The sequence below is a fragment of the Labeo rohita genome, chromosome 25 (assembly GCF_022985175.1).
Source record: "Labeo rohita strain BAU-BD-2019 chromosome 25, IGBB_LRoh.1.0, whole genome shotgun sequence".
In the NCBI taxonomy this organism is placed as follows: Eukaryota; Metazoa; Chordata; class Actinopteri; order Cypriniformes; family Cyprinidae; genus Labeo; species Labeo rohita.
This window is the reverse complement of record NC_066893.1, coordinates 20,800,848-20,823,971: the sequence shown is the minus strand read 5'-3', so window position 1 is coordinate 20,823,971 and position 23,124 is coordinate 20,800,848. Positions and strand designations below refer to the sequence as shown.

General features: G+C 35.0%; 1 protein-coding gene across 5 annotated transcripts in view; it reads right to left on the bottom strand.

The window, feature by feature from the left end:
- Positions 1 to 23,124, bottom strand: part of lrrc4ca (leucine rich repeat containing 4C, genome duplicate a) — a 283,862-nt gene that overhangs the window by 60,475 nt on the left and 200,263 nt on the right. The window contains exon 2 of one of the 5 annotated variants that reach the window (XM_051099847.1): positions 16,635 to 16,763. The exons of the other annotated variants lie outside the window; for them this stretch is intronic. The gene's annotated coding sequence lies outside the window, so the exon portion shown is untranslated. The remainder of the gene's footprint in view (positions 1 to 16,634; positions 16,764 to 23,124) is intronic. 5 annotated transcript variants of the gene reach the window in all.

The window sequence follows — 23,124 nt, the reverse complement described above, 5'->3', positions numbered from 1 at the left end:
GGGCTGGAGTCCTAGAGGACTGATTAGCCCAAAAGATCTTTATATAGACAGCGAAGGAGGGCGGTACAGGGAGAGTGAGAGAGAGAGATGGAGGGGGCAGGGAGGGGTCTTCATTTCGGTCCACAGAGACACTTTACCTCGCCGCATCCGCGGAGCGAGCGAGCGTTTAGCAATCTGTCTCGTAATTAATCATGCGCCCTAATCAGTCATGGCTGCCGGATCTGCGCGTGATAGATTTTCCACCCGAGTCCCTCGTCAGTGTCTCTGGAAGAAAAAAAAAGCACTCTGAAACTCTGCCGTGCTGCCATCCTCGCTCAATCGCCCTCTTCTTTTCCGTGTTATTATGTCTAACAGTTGGGAATCTGATCCTGGATACTATCTTCAGGACGCTGGTATAATCCGATTAAAAGTAGGGAGATTAAAAGCTGAGATGTGTTTGCCACTGTTTTAAAGATGTCCGTGATGTTGGAGGAAAGAGATTCTGTGAGTCTCTGGAGTCTGTATCGGGAATACGGTCCTGTTGAGATTATATAGGTATTTATCAGATCCTACAAAAAAAGTAAAGAATAAAGTACACTACTGTATGAATCCGATTAGCTATCCTGAGCAGGGATGAACATGAGGACTGTACTTGAAAATAACAGCATGACTTGATGGAACAGCTCACTCCCAAAAAAAGAGGAAATTTTCGTTATTTTTTTACTCAACCTCATGACGTTCAAAGCCTGAGACTTTCTATTATCTGCACAGCACAGAAGGAGATATTTTGAAGAATGTTCTAGCTACATATCAGGGGCGTTTCCTCTGAGGAGGCAAGGGAGGCGGTGCCTCCTCAAAAAGATGGATCAGAAAAAAATTCATAGTACAAAAATAAAACAATGCAAATATTACAAAATAATTTAGCTGCAGGCAGCGATTTAGGTATTTAAGCACATAAGGAAAAAGACATAACATATTATTTAGCAAGCCTGTAACCACCTAAATCAATTCTTAAAACATATAACATTTATGACTTTGCATGCTTGTTTAGAATCACCTGTCGCATGTGCTCACCAGGTTTTGTGAAGTTTTGAGTTTTTGTTTAGGCTTTATAGGCTTTTGGGTATATTTGGACTTGTCCCTTTCTAAAGGAAAGGGTAAACTTCAACATGTTATTGATAATTATTGACCTAGAGAGTCCAGAGAATTGCACTGCGGTGTTTTTTCCAGACTGAGTGAAAAACCTTGGACTAGTTCGCAAAGGTAGGTTTTTCACATCTTCTCAATCATTTAAAAAATGGTTTGATTGACAGCAGTGTTTCTAGAGGTAAAGTTGTTCGGAATGAGGAAGTCTATCATACGATACAATTATCACGTGTATGTGTGGAAAACCACGCAATGTACAATTGTTTACAGCCTCAAAAAATGTGATACCACCCCCCAGTGGCCGATTTCTTTCAAATTTCTCACAGACCTTGGGAGGGGTGAGTTAAACAAGGCCACTGAGTTTTGTTCCGATCAGCCTCGTTAACCTTGTCTAATAGGTGCTCAAATTTCATCGGCCAATGGCGGCCATGTTTTTTGTCCCCATTGCAAATGTCCCCATACACTCTTAAAAATAAAGGTGCTTCATGATGCCATAGAAGAACTGTTTTGTCTAAATCGTTCCATAAAGAACCTTTAACATCTGAAGAACCTTTCTGTCTCACAAAAGGTAATTTGTGGCAAGGTGAAGGTTCTTCAAATTATAAAAAGGTAAGAAAGAAATGGTTTTTTAAAGAACCTTTGACTTAATGGTTCTTTGTGGAACCAAAAATGGTTCTTCTATGGCATCGCTTGAAGAACCTTTTGAAGCACCTTTATTTTTATGAGTGTAGACACTTGTGGCATTTTGGACCAAGACAAATGGTTGCCCTAGCTATAGCCATTTTTATGTTTTTCCCTCTTATAGCGCCACCAAGTGGCCAAGCTCCATGATTTTTTCCTGTGACTTCAGCATGAGGCCTACATAAGTGTTCTGAGATTGGCAAAGATATCTCATTCCGTTCAGGAGTTATAGGCATTTTATTGGATATGACTGGTTATGATCGGTCGTGATTGGTTCATGCGATAAATCCCGCCTCTTGTGTTCGTGCACGTTCTGCATTCGCAAATCAGTCAGAATGAACAATATAATGGCGTTAAGAGGAAGACGAATTTAAAAAAGTAAACAACTCACATACTTTACATCAAAATAAGACTTAAAATGGCCTGAAAACATGATCTGTGGCTTTGTGAAATGAAAGGTACTGTTGTGACCAAGATTTAAAAAGCTCTGATGACTGATGATCCAATAGGTTTATTATGAAAAAGAACAGCTGAACATCAGTTCATAAATAAAATATATAATTGTTTAAATAAAACATATTGTTTAAATTGTTACTGCCCTGTTATTATTTTAAAATAAATTCAAAATGCCTAAAAACACAAAACTGATGAGATTAATACTTAATTTAATAAACAGAACAGAATACACCAAATATGAGATCAAAATGTGCATATGGAATTCCAAAATAAAAAAAGGTTATTGCAACTTTTTTTCTCACAATTCTGACTTTTTTTTCTTAAAATTGAGTGATATAAACTCAATTACGAGAACTAAAGTCACAAGAGAAACAAAAAAATAAATAAACTTGCAATTCTGACTTTTTTTCTCACAACTGCAAGTTTGTATCTCACAATTCTGACTTTTTTCTTGTAAATTTTCATTTCTTTCTTGCAATTCTGACTTTTTTTCATAGAACTGTGATATAAACTTGCAATTGCGAGTTATAAAGTCAGAATTCAATTTTTTTTTTTCAGAACTACGTGATAAAATCTCCCAGTTGTGAGAAATAAAGTCAAAATTGTGAGATTAAAAAACATGTAATTCTGACTTTTTTTTTTCAGAATTGAGTGATATAAACAATTACAAGAAATAGTCACAAGAGAAATGAAAAGAAATAAACCAAATTCTGATTTTTCCAGAGTTGTAAGATATAAACTCGCAATTGCAATTTTGAGGGGGGGGGAATAAATTGCACATGCATGTTATAAAGTCAGAATTGCAAGATAAATTTTGAGAAAAAAAAGTCTTAATTGTGAGCTTACAGTATATCTTGCAGTTCTGACTTTATTTCTCAGAATTGTGACTTTATTTCTTTATAGCTGGCAAAAAAGTAATAAACTCACAATTGTGACTTTTTTCAGAACTGTGATATATAAACTCGCAATCGCAGTTTTGAGGGGGAAAAATAACTTGCATATGCGTGTTATAAAGTCAGAATTGCAAGACTAATTGTGAGAAAAAAAGTCACACTTGTGAATTTATATTTCACAATTCTGACTTTATTTCTCAGAATTGTGACTTTATATCTTTATAACTCACAATTGTGAGTTTATATTATGCAATTCTGACTTTATTTCTCGCAAATAAAAAATATATAACGCAGTTCTGAGAAAAAATTCTGAATTCTTAATTTATAACTTACAATTGCAAGTTTATATCACAATTTTGAGAAAAAAAGTCTAAATTACGAGAAAAAAAAATTGCAGTTCTGCCTTTTTTTCCTCCGAATTGCGAGTAATCCTAAGAAAAAAAGTCAGAATTGTGAGACGCAAACTCGCAACTGCGAGAAAAAAAGTCAGAATTATAAGACAAAAAGTCGCGATTGCCTTTTTTATTTCTTATTCAGTGGTGAAACGGGCTACCATACATATTACTGTGTAACACTGGCTGAAGTCCAAATCTGAGGGGAAACAGTGATATACACGTCAAAATTGCTGTGATTAGCTGATTATCCGGTCAAAGCAATAATAGCTGCTGCTCATTTTTGCAGCTGAACTGCAAAATGGCCTGAATGAGTAAAACTAGCAGAAATGGAGGGACTAATTACAACCTGAAAATCTCACCTGGAAAATTCTGCAATAAAAGTAAGTGAATAAGATATTTTAGAGACCAGTCTGCTGTATTTACTAAGCATTTGTTAACTAACGGAAAAGAAAAGAATGTGAAAATCAGTTAATGTTTAATGCAGAACCGCAAAATGCATCAAAAAAGGTTTAAAAAATAACCAATTTTGCCACATGCCATATTTAGTTACCATTAAGAGAATTACCATATCTGTGTAGCATTTAAGCAGTCAAAATAACATCTCTAATAACATCAGCATTAGTAACCACTGAAGCAAACTGAGTTTATTTGGCACAAAAACAAGGATGATCTTAATTAGTAAAACATTAAGCTTGAACAGATGACATTAAATCAGGAAACAGCATAATTTATATAACAGAGTCAAAAACATCAACAGAAACAGTTAATGATATCTCACTGCAAAAAAGCAACGAATCAAATGATTTAGGGAATCACTTCAAATGAACCATCTGAACGAACCAGTTCACTAAAATGAATCAGATTCTCTATACTATAGGACAGTTTAGAAGAGCACAAGTTGAACTTGCTCCTGAAAAAGCGACACTTTTATGAAACTACCAAGCTACTGTCACACTACTAAAAAAAATGTAGGTAAGTTCACTACTTTTAGTTAGCTACTCCGGCAATTTTTATTTGATTGCATGCCTGCCTGTCCGTACACGTCTAAATATTTGTATATAAATGTTTTTGTCAGTCAATATGCTGCTTTCCTCTCATCTCACGGTGCCTGAGGGACAGTGTGGAGGAAGTGAGCGAAACGTGACTTTAATTGAACAGGAACTGTGTGAGCAGCAAAAGGACTGTCTCACTGAGAGAAGACTGATGTGCAGATTGAGAGGAAAACAGCTTTGTACAGCCAATTACATGACATCCAACACAAGACACGCAGATTAGACACCAGAATACGGCACTGAAGGGGGTAAAAAGAGAACAAAAATAGACAATGTGAGTAGGAGAATGAAGAGACAGAAACAGACAAAGAAAGAGAGACAGGAACCACAGATGAGAACTAGAATGTTCAAATGGCATACTAATGACATGCTGTTTCTGTAGGAATGTAGTATGAAGTACTACAGAAGCAGATTTCCACTGAGCACTGAATACCAAGATGAACTACTACATTTGACAAACTGTAGATACTGTATCCCACAATGCCATGCACAGAACATCCATTTAGAGAGTAATATACAAACCAGAAGCAAAATCATTGCATTGGCATATTAATAGCATGAATGAATAAATGAATGACTTAATCAATCAATCGATCAATAGAAATTTAAAATAAAAGTATAAAAAAATTAAAGAAATCAAAATCAATACTTACAAATAAATAATACATATACAGATTTTTACGCACATGTAAATAAATAAATAAATAAATAAATATAAAAAAACCCCACAAAGAAACAAACAAAACTGATAAAAATACAAATACTAAAATGTAATTGAATTAAAATGAATAATAAATGAAAAATAAATAAATAACGTAAATATAAAAACACAATAAAGAAACAAAACATTTATAAAAATGCAAATAATAAAAAGTGAAATTACATAATCTGAAAACAATTAAAATACAAATTAAAGAAATAAATCAGTATTTACAAATAAATAATAAATATTATACATATTTTTACACACATGTAAATAAATAAATAAATAAATAAACACAAAGAATCAAACAATTATGTATACAAATACAAATAATACATTTTAAATAAATAAATAAATAAAGACCATGAATATAAAAACATACACAAAACAGAAACAAAATATTTATAAAAATGCAAATAATAAAATGTGAAATTAAATAAGTAAACAGAAAATAATTAAAATACAAATTAAAGAAATAAAATCTATTTTTACAAATAAATAATAAATATTATACATACTTTTACACACATGTAAATAAATACATAAATACATACACACACAAAGAAACAAATATTTATAAAAATACCAATAATCAATTTTAATTGTATAATCAGATTAAACTTCAGATAGATAGATAGATGTATGTATGGATGGATGAATGAATGTTTTTTTTCCCCAAGAGTACGTGTGGCAAAAATGTAACATGCTACCATCTAAAACATGAACCATAGCTGTGTACAGCATACTGTTTCTCATATATCGACTCACATACTATACAAGCGGCACTACAATCAATTCGCTTGTATTCCCATTCTATAGCCAGACAGAAACTGAGAGCAAAAAGCAATTGAAAGTGAAAAAGCAAAAAGCTGCCACGGTCCTAAAGTCCGGCATCGAGTAAAGAACAGGATTCCATTTTCTTGGCCTGGTCTGAGGCGGCGCAGCATGGAGGCGTGTGTTTGCCTGAGTCTAGCAGAGACCCTGAGGTGAGCGTTACCCGGCTCGGCCTCTCAGACCCGCAGCGGTCCTCCACAGGGAGGTCTTTGAATAGACAGCCTGCCGTTTCCCTCAGTACAAGGGGGTCTTTGATAATGGCACTACGGAAGCCTATAGGGGCCCAAAGGACAAACAGAAACACATGCCAATTATGCTCGTTCATTGACTACAAATGAGAGCGGTCAGACTACACTCTGTGCTGCTGTATTCAGACTCGCGAAAAGAGAAAAATAAAAAAACCCCAGACTCCCCAAAGGTGGAAAGCCACGCATGAGAGAAGCTAAACATGCTGTTTTTGTAATAGCGTTTCCTCAAGAACTTCATGCGCCTTTTGAGAACGAATGATGAAAACAGCAACAAAGAGCCTTAGGGACGTACAACGTTGTAGCGTTATTGATGCGGAGAAAGACCGCCAGGCTTAGCATCAGATAAAGAATGCCGCTGCGTGCCGTACCGAGCAAGGTTCACTGTGTGGTCTTATTACGGGCGTACAAGTGTTTCTGTGTGTGTGTTTGTCGGAGAGAGACCCGCTACACTTCTGTCGACTCAGCGGAGCTGAGGGCAAAGGGCCGTATGGTTTTGGCTTTAACCTCAACCTCCTGGAAAACAACGCAAGATTTACAGCTGATGCGGCAGGATGCGACGCCGCCGCTATGCTACTGTAAATCGATATTCGATAGAGCTGCATGATTGCTATATGCATCACAATTTAAATGATGAATATTTAACAGATTTTGACAAGCATGGTTTACCCACATCGACTTTCACCGTCAATAAGTTTGCATTTGTTTCCCAGCATAAATTACAGATACTGGTTTTGGATTAGTTTGCTTTTAGTCAAACACCTAGTGTTCGACTTGACATCAAAATTACATGAAAATGTTCAATTAAAGTTTTCGTAGTCAACAACAATGAAGAGAAGCAAGAACGGGTTGTATCATGAGGACAATTAAACTACTTTAATAAATAAAGATGAATCTAGCAATATTACAACTTGTATCTGCACAAAATAACCCAAAGTAAAATTTAATTTAGTTATGTGTGTAAATAATGCTGTGAATAATTCACAACACACTAAAACACTTTAAACATGGAAATTGTTGTTTGTTGTCTAATAAACTTGGAATTGTGTATTACAACTATTTATTTATTTATTTATTTTTTGTATGCTTTATGCATAAATGTAAATGTTGAATTAAGTCATTTTTTTCTGTCATATTCATTAGTTTTTAATTTTGGTTAAAATGGCAGTACATTTTTACATTTTTTACACCATTTTATTAGAAACCTTAATTTATTTATTTATTTAATAGTATAAATATAAGTACATTTTTAGCTTAATTTTGTCATTTATTCATGTCACATTAGCATTAGTATGTCATTAATGCATAAAAATTCAAAACATTGTATTACAAAAATACACGGACTACAAGCATATACACGCAAAAAATATACATAATTAACACAATTAATTTGAATATTTGTTTTGATTTTGCACTTAAACATTTTTCTCATAAACAATGTTATTTTAAAATGTAAAAAAAAAAAAAAAAAAAAAAAAAAAAAAAAAGATTAACCAGGCAATTAATTAGAGTATATTTCATTAAAAATAGTTAATTAATTCAGTTATATTATATTAATTAGATAAGATTGACCATGGAGGGAAAAAATAAAAAAATAAATCAATGAATGTGACATGGAAAAAAATATTAAATTTAATACAAAAATTTAAACTAAAAAAAAAAAAAAAAAAAAAAAAAAAAAAACAATGACAAAAATAGTAAACAATGAAAAAAAAGTAACTAAATTATATATATATATATATATATATATAGTCCAAATGACAAACTAATGATAATGACAGAAAACTATTAGACTAAACTTTATCTAAAGCAACAAAGGACAAAAGCAATTTGGAAAAAATAATAATAATAATAATGTGACATGAGAAAAAAACAACAGTTTAATGTAAAAATTTAAATGTATATTTTTCATCAAAAGAAAAATAAATAAATAAATAAAAGCAGGTTTCTACTAAAATGGTTAAAATCATTATTTTAAATGTGAAAATGTATAGTCATTTCAGTAAAAAAGAAAAACTAATGAACATGACAGAAAAAAGGACTAAAGTTAACATTTAACATTTACAAAATGCATTTAGCAGATGCTATTATCCAAAGCCATTTAAAAAAGGAGGACAAAGCAACTTGAAATAAATAAATAAATGATGATGATGAATGTGACATAAAAAGACTAAATTTAATCAAAAGAAAAAAAAAAACATGACTAAAATCAATCAATCAATCAACTAAAAAGTGTTAAAAGAAAAGAAAAAAGTCAAAAGAAAAAAAAATGACTAAAATAAATAAATAAATAAATAATTGCAGGTTTCCAAAAATGGTGTAACTAAAAAAAATGTTTAAAATTTTTTTTAAAAAAGTGTTATGAATATGACAGAAAAAAAATGACTAAATTTAACATTTAAATTTATACATAAAGCGACTTAAAAAAAGAAGGACAAAGCAATTGTTAAAAAGCCAACATTAGTTGTAAAACACAATTTCAAGTTTTTTCAGACAAAAAAAAAAAAAAGATTAGGGAGCAAGATAGCAAAAAACAAAAATACTAATTGAAATTTAGCACTACATATAAGGGTTTCTACGAAAATGATCACAACGTCACACTCACAATTGTCTGTGACCACAGTCAGCACTCTTGCTCGTTGCTTAACTGCAAAAACTTGACCATTCTGATATGTAGACAACAGGATCCGCTAGAAGTTTAGCTTGCTAAGTGAATCCAACACCTCCAGTTGAATGTCCAGCACTGCGGGGGCTGCCTGGAAAATTTTCGTCTCAGACTAAATGGCAGAAGTTGCCTCTGGAGGGTTCGGTCATCAGCACACAAGGGGAAAAAGAAGAGCAAGAACGACTTTAGGGGAGAAAACACTCGCCCCTGCGGCAATCAATTACGCTCCATTTGCATTTCTAGACACTTATAGGTAACGCTTCACACTATTAGAGTAATTTATACAACTTATACGGCTCATTTGCAGATTGATAGCTGCCATTCCTTAACCGTGCATAATGAACGTCTCATCAAAGGGGCTAAAGTCACCGCGCTGGATCTGACGGAGAAGTACCGGCCCACTTTCCGTCTTCATCAAGACTTCATTTGCTCACCAAGTCGCAGTTTCTCCCGCCTGCCTAAATGCATCATTTGCTTCTCTTGGAGATAAAACAGTTTGGGTTAGTCACCAAATTGGGAAAGCGGAAGCAAGCGAGCAAACCGGGATTACAGAACAGCGGGGGCGAAGTCAGTGGTAAAAACAGCTCTGGGATCAGTGAGCCAGATGTTAGAGCTCGGTTCGAATGTGTTTTGTTTAATGGTTTGTGTGGTCGTTTGCGCAGAGGACCATTCATTTTGCACTTAGCCTAGCTTCAGACAGGTGCTTCAAGTCCTTTATTCCATTTTCATGCGGCCGTTATGAATTATTGATCAGTAGTTTAACTGGTTTTGCTTTAGGAACCAGATTTTACATTGGGAATCAAGTGCCCTTGTAAATGGAGATATCCGGATACTTCTGGGGATCACAAAAGATGATTATCTACTAAATGTTTCAGCTGTTTTTGTACATATAAAGAAAATGTTGTTTTGGACCCCACTGTCTTCCACTGTATAGGAAACGGATAGATAAATAAAAATAAAAAATTGCCTATAAACTAATGAATATAACATGACAAATAGTCTACATGCATTTAGCAGATTCTTTTATTCAAAGTGACTTACAGTACAAAAGAAGAACAAAGAAATTTGTCAAAGAGCCAGCACTAGTTGTAATATACAATGGCAGGTTTATTTGACAGCTAGATTAGGAACATTCCAAAAATGAATAATATGTCATTCCAAACTTGTAGACTTATTTTGTTCTGTGGAGCACAAAACACAATGTTTTGCAGCATGTTCATATAATGGAAGTCAATGGGGTCAAAAACAATATATAAATAATAAAATATAATCTTACATGTTCCACAGATGAACGAATGTCATACAGGTTTGGAATGACATGAGGGTGAATAATGACAAAAAATAAAATAAAATAAAATAAAATAAAAATAAATAAAGACTACATTTAAATTATATTTTGTTAATGAATATATGAATGAATGAATGAGTGAATGAATGAATGAATGAATCAATCAATCAATCAATCAATCAATCAATCAATCAGTAAAAAGCATATAGATAACGCATATAGATTTCTAATAAAATGATGGTTGAAACTTTTTGGTTTTATCCTTTAAACAAAACATGCCTCAGTTAATATCATATAATTAACATTAAATACCTTAATATTTGATTAAGTTTAAATGGAAAAAAAAAAAAAAAAACACACAGAAAAGTAAGTTTGTTACTGTTTTTTAAAGAAGTTGCTTCTGATCACCAAGCCTGCATTTATTTGATTCAAAAGAACAGCAAAAACTGTAAAATTTTGAAATATTTTTACAATTTAAAATAACTATTTCTAATTAAATATATTTTAAAATGTAATTTATTCCTGTGATTTCAAAGCTGAATTTTAGCATCATTACTCCAGTCTTCAGTGTCACATGATCCTTCAGAAACCACTCTAATATTCTAAAAAATAAAATAAAATAAAATAAAATATAAAATAAAATAAAATAAAATTTATACTAACTCCAAGCTTTTAAATGGTATAGTGTATAATGTTACAAAAGCTTTTTATTTCAGAGAAATGCTTTTTATTAAAAAAATCCTACAAAAAAATGCACTTAACTGTACATTTGAGTAATAATAATAATGATAATAATAATAATAATAATAATAATAATAAATGATTTCTGAAGGATCATGCGACAATGAAGACTACAGTAATGATGCTGAAAATAATTATTTTAAATAGTAAAATATTTTAAAATTGTACTGTTTTTGCTGTATTTTGGATCAAATAAATGGATAAAAAAACATTAAAACTCTGTTCAAAAACTTTTAACTTTTTTACTGTTCAAAAACTTTTGACTGGTAGTGTATGCGAAAGTATTGGTATTAAAAAACAACATAACATGAAAAAATGGTGACTAATTTTAACATTTACATTTATGCATTTAGCAGATGCTTTTATCTTTTTAAGTCACTTACAAAAGAAAAACAAAGCAGTTTGTCAAAGAGCCAATACTAGTCATAACACACAATGCCAGGTTTATTTGACATTTGAATAATCTGAAAATTAATATTATGTCATGTTGTTCCCCCCCAAAAAAAACTACATTTTGCAGAATGTTTTACCTGTTCATATAATGACAGTCAGTGGGGTCCAAAAACAACACAGTTCAAACCCAACTGACGTTCACTGTATCAAATAAAAAAGAAAAAATCCATAGAAGAAAAAAGTCATACAGGTTTTGAATGACATGAGGGTGAGTAAGTGATGAACTATTCCTTTAAAAACCAAAGCAGCCTTGAGCAATAGAAAAGCACTATACAAAAAAACAACTTCTTCTATCAAAACAAATAATTTTATTTTTTGTGCTGTATGATCTGCAAGCCCTTTCGGTAATAGATTTATTTTACGTGTAGTATCACTTTCAAATGAAGTATTAATTCTAAGAACGCCCTGTTCGTTCCGTCTCTCCTGACCCAGGAAAAATCCAGCCATAAATAGATATCTCTATTCTTATTAATATTTCATCTCAAAATAACTGTCACTCATAGCTCATTATAGTCTATGGGTATGGCCTACATTCAGGACGAGTACAAGATCTGGCACTGATCATAGACTGCGCTCACATCGGAATCAAATTGGGGTCATTTACCTATAAAGAACATGAATCTAGGAATCGCTCTTTATGCATAAATGGCTCCTTAGCCTCTGTCTTCCCACCTGCACATTCATTTTATCACACTGTACAATCGCAAAGACTGATACACTCGGACTCAATGAGGCGTTAAGCCGAGCGCACACAGCAAGACAGAAGCTAGTCGCTCTTTCGTGTTTTAATTCCGCCCAACAAAAAAAGCCAGGAAGCTCTTTTAGCGCAGATGCTATGGCATATTTCAAACTTTGAAGTCTGGCTAACCAGCTTTCAGGTTTGCAGCCGTTTCCAGCAAGCAAAAGAACAGCAATGAGCAACAACCAATCAAACTGTGAGAGAGGAATGAGTGCAAATAGAGTGCAACAAAAAAACAAATGCTCGCTAGCTACACACCTACATTCACACAACCGCTTCCTCACTCATTTTAGACTCTTTTTCCTACTCCCTGCTGAAGAAACCAGCATATGCTGGTTAGGTAGGTTTTGATGCTGGGATGCTGGTTTTAGCTGGTCCTTAGCTGGTTTAAGCTGGTCCTGGACCAGTACATGACCAGCATAAACCAGCTAAGGACCAGCATAAACCAGCTAAAACCAGCATCCCAGCATCAAAACCTACCTAACCAGCATATGCTGGTTTTTTCAACAGGGCTGTCTATCGCCAATACTGAAGGTGACTAGTTTATCGAGATATTTACTTATATATATTTTCTAAATGTTGGTATTTTTAGAAGAGGTACTTTAGTTAGCAGGCTAATTGTGTGTTGTGCTTTAGCAGTTTGCATAATAAAATCCTCTCAGAAAATCTGTACAAGCAATTTCCTTTGTTTTTCCGGTAATCTACTAAGGCAGTCGTTTCAACCTTTGCTTCATCGACATCGACCACATGACAGAAAACAAAAAAAGTGTTACTTAACATATCTATGCTGTCCAACAACCTCTCCCTTGCAAAAATTAACCATTATTTTACTACAAATAAAACCAAAAAAACATGGTAATTCTAGTTGATATCCACAAAATAATCATGGTTTTGCTACCCTAATCATAGTTTAACCATGGTATTTGTAGTAAAACTGCGGTTATACAAATGGTAATCTGCCAAAAAAAAAAAAAAAAACAAGGTTACTACACTTTTACTGTAGTAAAACCATGATTCATTTTTGAATGTGTTTTTATTGTCATTTGCACTTAAAAGTGCCTTTAAGGCAAGGTGGTTGATTCGGAACTCCTACAAACATTATCCATGGTTTTACTACAAATACAACCAAAAAAAACATATAGTTAAACTATGGTAACCATAAATTAACCATGGTTTTGCTACCCTAATCATAGTTTAACCATGGTATTTGTTGGAAGATGGTTCACTCGGGCGGCCATCTTGGTTTTACCTTTAGAAAATTAACCACGGTCTCGCTACAAAAACAACCAAAAAAACAAAAACAAAAAACAAACAAAGAAAAAAACATGGTTACTATAGTTAAACCATGTTAACCACAAATTAACCAAGGTTTTACTGGTTTCCCAGTCTGATCATCTAAGACCAGCCTGATGAAAATTAACCATGATTTTACTACAAATACAACCAAAAAACCAAGGTTACTAGTTAGACGTTTAACCATGACAGTAGTAAAACTGTGGTTATACAAATGGTAATATGCCAAAAAAACAACAACAACAACAAAAAAACAACAACAACAAAAAAAAAAAAAAAAATGGTTACTACACTTTTACTATATTAACCACGGTTAATTTTCACCCCTGGTGAAAAAACCAGCATATGCTGGTAGCTATGTTTTGATGCTGGGATGCTGGTTAGGTATGTTTTGGTGCTGGTTTAACCCTTCAACTGTCACTCCCATTTTTGAACACAGACATAAAAATGCATTATCCAGACTTAAATTTTTATAATTCATGAATGAAAACACTTTGTAATACGATTTTGATGTACATTTTCCATAGTAATGCAATGTCTGATTTTAAAATGCCTTTCAAAGGATGAACTTTGAAATTTTAAGTTTTGAGCTGATATATAATTTCTTATGATATCTAAAGCGTGACAGGGAAAAAGGCAATGAAGAAAGTCTTTTGTGACAAAGGTCAGAATTCATGTTATGATGTAGATTTTTTAAGTGGCACTCTTGACATATATTAATCTATTACTTTTCCTACATAATTTCTAACATAAAAATATGGTAAAATATCTATTTAGGAGTCTTAGACCTTTCCAACGATGTATAGTTTGTCATGATTAGATTAGGATTTATTTGTAATATGGTAAAGTAAACTTAGGCATCCCACAGGGTGGACGGTGACAGTTAAAGGGTTAAGATGGTCATTCGCTGGTTTATGCTGGTCTTTAGCTGGTTTATGCTGGTCCTTGACCAGCAACATGACCAGCATAAACCAGCAAAGGAGCATCTTAAACCAGCATCAAAACATACCTACCAGCATATGCTGTTTTTTTCACCAGGGTACTGCAAAATAACCATAGTTTTGCTACACTAACCATAGTTTAACCATGGTATTAGTAGTAAAATAAAAAAAAAAAAAAAAAAAAAAAAAACATGGTTACTACACTTTGTACTAGAATAAAACCATGGTTCATTTTCATGAGGGTTTCTACTGTATTTTGCACTTAAAAGTATCTTTACAGCAAGATGGTTGACTCGCTGGCCATCTTGTTTTCACCTTCAGGAACTCTTTACCATTACCAACTCCATACCATTCTTTACCATTACCATTTGTGTAACCACATTTTTACTACAAACACCATGGTTTATCTATGGTCTGTGTAGCACAACCATGGTTAATTTGTGGTTACCATGGTTTAACTATAGTAACCATGCTTTTTTGGTTTTACTTGTAGTAAAACCATGGTCAATTTTCATAACGGATTGTAGTTAAACCATGGTAACCACAAATTAACCATAGTTCTGTTACACCGCCCACAGTTTAATCATGGTATTCTTCATAAAATACCAAAAAACATGGTGACTACAATTTTACGGTAATAAAACCATGGTTCATTCTTGTGAGTGTTTTTATTGTAGTTTGCACTTTAAAGTGCCTTTACACCTTCACCTTCAGGATATCTGGATGAAAATTAACCATGGTTTTACTACAAATAAAACCAAAAAAATCATGGTGACTATAGTTAGACATTGGTAACCACCAATTACCCATGGTTTTGCTACATTAACCATAGTTTAACCATGCTATTTGCTGTAAAGTTGTCATCAATACAAATGTCATCAATACACCAAAAAACATGGTTGCTACACTTTTACTGTAGTAAAACCATGGTTAATATTTGTAAGTGTCACTATTTTCGACATAGGTAATACAACTACTTCAAGAATTTATGTCAGCCAAACCGCTTTGACATAAAATTAGTCTTTTAATAATTTAACAGTACATTCACATGTTCACAGTTTTATGATGTTGGTTAATGTTGATTTTTTTTTTTTTTTTTTAACTGCTTAAACCCTCAAGCTTGTATTTTTGTAAGAAAAATGCAGGGAGAGATCTATGTTCAGCTGAAAACAGGTTTATAAACGCCTGCCATTACAAATCAAGAGAAATGCTTAAAACTTTATGCCCACATAAATGCTAAAAAATTATGCAAATGAGACAGAGTCTTTCTGAGTCACTAAAAACATTGAAAACTGAGCTGCACGTGTAAACGCAAACACTGCTGTTCTTTAACTTCTATAACTGAAATGATGCTAAAATGCCCAGCTAATTCACATTAGGATGTTTCTGGTGCATCTGAAGCCACAACCAGAACATTCATTTTCATATGACTGATATCTGTCACATCATGCCAAACAATTGTGTCCCCCTGAGGTGAAAGGTCTGGCGCGCAACGCGGGGCTCCCTCCAACATATGCTAACACCCCGGCATCATCCGCCCAGACTTCCACCCCCCTTCACACATCCCAGCCCAGATAGTAGGTATAAAGGTGGAGAGCAGTAGAAAATTGAACCAAACCGCTGTGGGACAGAAAGAGATGTGCCAACAAGGAATCATACGATGATCGAAAACAAAAGGATGCAGGGTGGCGATAAAGAGGGAAACGTGATGAGCGATGACAGGCCAAACCAGGCGAGAGGGAGGAGAAGTGAGAGAGGAAGTGTGAAAGACAGAAAGGGAGAGAGAGTGTCAAGGTGAGAAGGAAAGAGAATTGGACACAGTGGAGTGTGTCCATAGTTGTAACACATCATATCTCACTCTACATCTCAACAGCCTCCTCAGACCCAGGGGTACTGAGCCAAAGAGGTGCGGGGGGCTTCGGTATAGAAAGAGAGAGAGAGCGAGAGATACTCGACACTCATGCCACAGAGTGGCCAACTCTTCCTGTAAAAGTGAATGGGTGAATACAGTCTGTGCTGATTAGTGAAGGAGAGGATTCTGGATCACATGGGACAGAATTCATGCAAGCTGCCTAGAATTTTAAAGGAATAGTTTATTAGACCATGGAAATTTGCTAATAATGTACTCACCTTCAGGTCATCCAAGATGTAGATGAGTTTGTTTATCAAAACGGATCTGAAGAAATTAGCATTGCATCACTTGCTCACCAATGGATCCTCTGCAGTGGATGGGTGCCGTCAGAATGAAAGTCCAAACAGCTGATAAAAACATCACATAATAATATATATATAGTCAATAGCAAAATAGCAAAAACACCTTAAAATGATTTTATTAAAATTTTTTTATCACAAACACGCAGCATTTTGCTTCACAAGATGTAAATTGATGGACTGGAGACATGTGGATTACTTGTGGATTATTGTGATGTTTTTATCAGCTGTTTGGACTCTCATTCTGACGGCACCCATTCACTGTAAAGAATCCATTGGTGTGCAAGTGATGAAGAAACCAACCCATATACAGATTTGGACTCTTTTTACTTGTAAATGATGCTTGAGCAATGCATATTTCTCTGCTGATATAGACGAAATGACTTTTTTTTACTGGAGAAAGCAATAATATAAACAGAAGACTCATATTTTAGCCAATAACAAAGGTTTGAAGTCAAAAACACCTTAAAAATGTTTTTTCTTACAAACATGCTACATTTTGCTTCACAAGATGTAAATTGATAGACTGGAGTGGTGTGAATTACTTGTGGATTATTGTGATGTTTTTTTTTCAGCTGTTTGGACTCTCACTCTGACGGCACCCATTCACTGCAAAGGATCGATTTGTGAGCAAGTGATGTTCTGATGAAAAAACAAAGTCAAATATAAATTTGAACTGTTTTTACGTGTAAACTATGCTTGATCAATGCATATTTTTCTCCTGATATAGACAAGATGGCTTTTTACTGGATAAAGCAATATTATAAACAGAATATTAAAATTTTAGCCAAAGGCAAAGGTTTGAAGTCAAAAACATTTTAAAAATGAATTTGTTTATTACAAACATGCAGCATTTTGCTTCACAAGATGTAAATTGATGGACTAGAGTCATGTGGATTACTTGTGGATTATTGCGATTTTTTTTTTTTTAAGATGTTTGGACTCTCATTCTGACGGCACCCATTCACTGCAAAGGATCCATTTGTGAGCAAGTGATGTTCTGATGAAGAAACAAACTCAAATATAAATTTGAACTGTTTTTACGTGTAAACTATGCTTGATCAATGCATATTTCTATCCTGATATAGACAAGGTGACTTTTTACTGGAGAAAGCAATATTATTAATAGAATACTCGTATTTAGCCAATAACAAAGGTTTTAGGTCAAAAACACCTTAAAAATGGATTTGTTTATTACAAACATGCACCTTTTTGGTTCACAAGATGTAAATTGATGGACTGGAGTGGTGTGGATTACTTGTGGATTACTGTAATATTTTTATCAGCTGTTTGGATTCTCATTCTGACAGCACCCATTCACTGCAAAGGATCCATCTGTGAGCAAGTGATGTTCTGATGAAGAAATAAATTTGCAGCAAATGTTCATTTTTGGGTGAACTATACCTTTAAGATTTCTGCATAATAACTATATCAAATTGCCATTCAACTGCATATTTATCAACCTGGATCAGCATTTTTGTGTGAGGACATGCCCACTAAACGCATCATAGATACTGAAAATATCAATATATCAGGTTTCCTGAATAATGTTAAAGTAGCAATACTAATAGGAAAAAAGACCAAATATCTAACAGCTTTTTGGCTAATATTTAAGATCTCCAGCCCAGAGGTGGAACACAGCTGGCCTTTTACTTCCTTTTAAATAAACTCCACTGATGAATTGCACAAAATGACAGTGTGTTTCTATTCAAGTCTCTTCCTTTCTAAGTCTCTAATGACATTTAGAAATAAACTAGATCATGTGACAAAAAATGAATAATGACTGGTCTTCACGTGTACATGCACACACTCGCGCTTCACCACAAAACCCTCGCACATCTCTCTTACTCCACGACCACCAGGAGAACAAGACTCCAGAGAAGGAGAAATTAGATTAGATTAAATTAGACGGCTATCTATTAAACTGGCACAAATAGGAGATACGGTGCTATTATAAAAGACCTGGCTTATGTATGCTAGCCCGCTAGCGCTATCATTACATCATAATCTAGCATATACACATCTCACTGGGTTGTTTTATGCTTTATCTGACGCATGCTAATCAGTCAGGAGAGCAGATTTTGGCAACAGACTGTTTTCCCTTTCAAATCTCTTCTTGGAAACTTCACTTATTAGTATTCATACGTGGGCAGCTAATGCAGCAGATGATGTGAGCTAGGCTAACGCAAACGTCTGAATATCGAAACGTGCTTACGAGTGATGAAGCACTGTGGCTAAGGGGCGCGCTGTTGTTCTAACTCCATAAAACGCAAAGGGAATCGTCCTTTCCGAGTCTAAATGACACCAGCTGTGCTTTAATGGACCTGAATGGACACATCTCAGGTGCGGTGGGATGCTGTTATTGCCTGGAGCTCCGTTTCTGGCTGGATGGATGCCTTTATCTTTAAGCCCATATAAAAACATCGGGGGGAGATTGTAATCGTATTGCGGCGTCAGGAGGATAGCCTGAAAGTTTAAGTCAATGTAATTCAATCAAAATGTCATGAACCCCCCCTGTACTGTATACTGTACCTCAAAGCGGTGAGGAAATGGAATAAAACCTTTCACAAAAGACTAGCGTTCGACTGATATGGTGTTTGCCAATGGCGATACCAGCATCCACAGTTCGCCTAAAATGAAAATAATGTCATTAACTGCACTCTTATGTCATTCCAAACTGTTCGACCCTCATTTTTCTTTGGAACACAAATTAAGATATTTTGATGAAATCTGAGAGCTTTCTGACCCTGCATATACAGCAAAGCAACTGACATGTTCAAGGCCCAGAAAGGCACTAAGGACATTGTTAAAATAGTTCATTAATTATCCATGCAGAAATGGTTCTCAACCAACGTCATATTTCACAAATACTGGTCAATATTATAAAAGCAACCTTTGTGCGCTTAGAAAAACACAGATTCAATAACTTTTGCTCTTTGCTCCAAGTTTCAGGGCAAACAGGGATTTGCGGAGACCTGATGTGCACTCACTTGACTCAGCACCCAATTGTTAGAAAATAAGTGCGGTCGTCAGAGCATGAGTCCTGAGCTGCCTTCTCACTGCTTACGTTTCTGTTTACCACTGAAACTATTCTCTGAACTCAACGAAAACAAATTGTGTGCAGAAACATACCGGAGTTTACCTGGACAAGTTTTTTAGGTTAGTTTCATTTGCTGTTTATGCTGACAGTGATTTTGGGTTGCTAAGTCAGTGTACCTGTTGGTTGCTAGTGGGCGTTCTTGTCACTGACATTGTTCTAGCAATATTGTTAGGCTGCATAACCGGCTTTAGCTGTTGAAATATTATATATATGGATATCAAATGTCTTTTTGTTCTTGTCCATTTTAATAGGTGCCATTTCATCTACCTGCCTGTGTATCCAGCCATCCATCTATCAATCCATCTATTTGTTTGTTTGTTTATCTGTATATCTCAATTTATCTGTATATCCATCTTTCAACCTGTCCATCCAATTCATGTATCTATTCATGTTTAGCAAACTTTCCTATCTGTCAGTTTTTCCATCTATCTGTTCATTTGTTTGTCTATCCTCCAATTTATTTCTCTCCACATTCTAATCTGTCTATCCAATTTTTGTATCTATTTATGTCTACCTACCTATCTTCCATATAATTTGTATATATACATAAATATATATATATATTCATGTCTGTCTGTCTGTCTGTCTCTCTCTCTATCTATCTATCTATCTATCTATCTATTAATGTCTAGCAAGCTGTCCGCCTGGCTGTCTCTGTCTATCTGTCCATCCTTCCATCCATCCATCCATCCATCTATTCATGTCCATTTATCTATCTATCTGTCCAATTTGTCTAGCTGTCTCTTTCTAGCTGTCTCTGTCCATCCATCCATCCATCCATCCATCTATATAATTATAGTATATATATTGATGTCTATCTGTCTGTCTGTCTATCTATCTATCTATCTATCTATCTGTTTCATCTATTAATGTCTATCAATCTGTCCGTCTAGCTGTCTCTGTCTGTTTGTCCATCCTTCCATCCATCCATCTATCTATTCATGTCCATTCATCTATCCGTCTGTCCAATTTGTCTATTTCTCCATCTATTCATGTCCATGCATCCATCTATGTAGTTAATTTATTAATGGTTATCAATCTGTCCGTCTAGCTGTCTGTCCATCCATCCATCCATCCATCCATCCATATAATTTTTTATATATATTCCTGTCTATCTGTCTGTCTCTATCTAGCTCATCCAGTAATGTCTATCAGTCTGTCCATCAGTCAGTCAATTTATCCATGTCCATCCATCCATCCATCCATCCATCCATCCATCCATCTGTCCAATTTGTCTATCTATTCATGCCCATTCATCCATCTTTAATCTAACTTGTATATATATATATATATATATATATATATCTATCTATCTATCTATCTATCTATCTATCTATCTATCTATCTATCTATCTATCTATCCAGTCTCTTTATGCCTGTAAGGTCTATAAATGTCCGAAAACTTTTTATACTTCTCAATGGTTTCAAATAAGTAAACACTCAAAAGTTTATCAAGTTAAAAAGTACCATAATATAAATCCAGCTTCCTTACATTTCAACTTAAATTTGACGTGCCGAATCAGATTCAGGAACTGTATTGGAAATCAAAAGCCATTCTCACTTCAGTTCTGAATGGTTTCAGGTCACTTTGAAATCGTTGTCGTTTGAAATCTCTCCATCAGTGTGAACGTCCTTTTAACACTGGTACCGGTTCAGGAAGAGACACTTACGCCACTCTATTAAGAATCCTCAATCGATCGATTCCACAGCCACACCTTCAAGAGCGACAACAACCAGCGTGTTTACGGCTCTCATGCGGAATGATGTTCTCTCGATTAAAGTGTATCAAAACCAAGACAGGCTATGCGATGTCCATAAGAGCCTCTCTATATGTAAATAACCAAAGCCAGCATCGGTGCACGGCAGCCAAAAAAAAAAACAAAAAAAAACTCGTCAGCGGCGGAAGGCTGCACAGGCTGATCCAGTCATTATTTGAGCCAGAGAGCTTTTCTGCACTAGGCCTTTGTGAGAGGAAATTGCGTTAATGAACTCTGATAAGAACAATCAACTCCAGCGGCTCTTATTTTATTCTGCTCTCTCAAATAACCTATTAAATGTAGATTCTCCCAGGCTTCATCATTAACAACCCCCTCTCTCTCCCTCTTTCTCTCTCCAATGACAGGAGGACAACTGAACCTCACCTCAGTTAAACAGGTGCTTTAGTACCAGAGGAACCAGGTGAGCGGCAATCCGTCACCTCCTCCGCTGCTAGCTTTAACCTTTCAATTTAGCAGCAAAATTAATACGGCCAGTTCCGCACTGCCTCGAACAGATGCCTCACAGGTGCAACCCAGAAAGGGAGACCGTCTCGGTCGCAGTTTTCACACACACATACACGACACACCTGTAGGGCACGGTAGTGGTCCACAGGTACGGCTCGTCTCTGCCCAGCTGCAGGCCTCCGCAGAGGTCGACTGACGTAAGCCCGGCCGTGACTCGAGTTACAGGCTGATTCAGGTCATTTTCTTTTAGCTGAGCTTAGATTTGGGTTGGGTGGGGGAGTTTACCCCTCATTATTGAGTCATGAGGCCTGCTTTAGCTGTGTTTTTTAAGGACATGCTGCCTTTGCCACAGATATGAGGACTGACTAGACCAAGGGTTTTTAAACTTTATGATGCCACGGATGGTCAAACATGATGATCCCCTTTCAAGGTGCTCCCTAGTTTTCTGAAAAATTAGAGCTGATTATAATTTTGCTGTATGAAGATCCATCATTTATATACAGTATATAATAGTTTTATCCATGTTAGCCAGGTTGGGGGTGGCGGTGTCTATGCAGCACGTCAAGATGGCCGTTTTATGATGTCGGCCAGATTATTCTAGAAGACTGATGCGGTGAGGCAGAGCGCTGATTGATTAGGGCATCGACTGGAGAAATGTGCTGCGCTCATCCCATAGGAGGGGCTGTGGATGAGGGACCACTCGAGAAAAACACACACGCTCACACCTCAAGACACTTAGGTCAAAGAGAAGGAGATTAATGAAAGGTCAATGGGAGTGTGTAAAATGGGCTGAGGTGAAACGTTCATGCTAAAAAAAAAAACATATAGAACACTATTCCTAACGATATACTTCACCCAAATATGAAAACTCATAATTATTCACTCTCACTTTGTTCCAAATGTTCTATTTACTTCCTTACTTCTGTGGAACATACATATAGATATTTTGAAAACTGGCTTTCATGCAATTACTTTCAAACTTTAAAATCAACATAAAAACATTAAGTACTCCACATGTCTCACTCTTCTGAAGCTATTTGATCGCTTAGTGAATAATTTAAGTGGAAACTCACTGCTCCAATTCTGA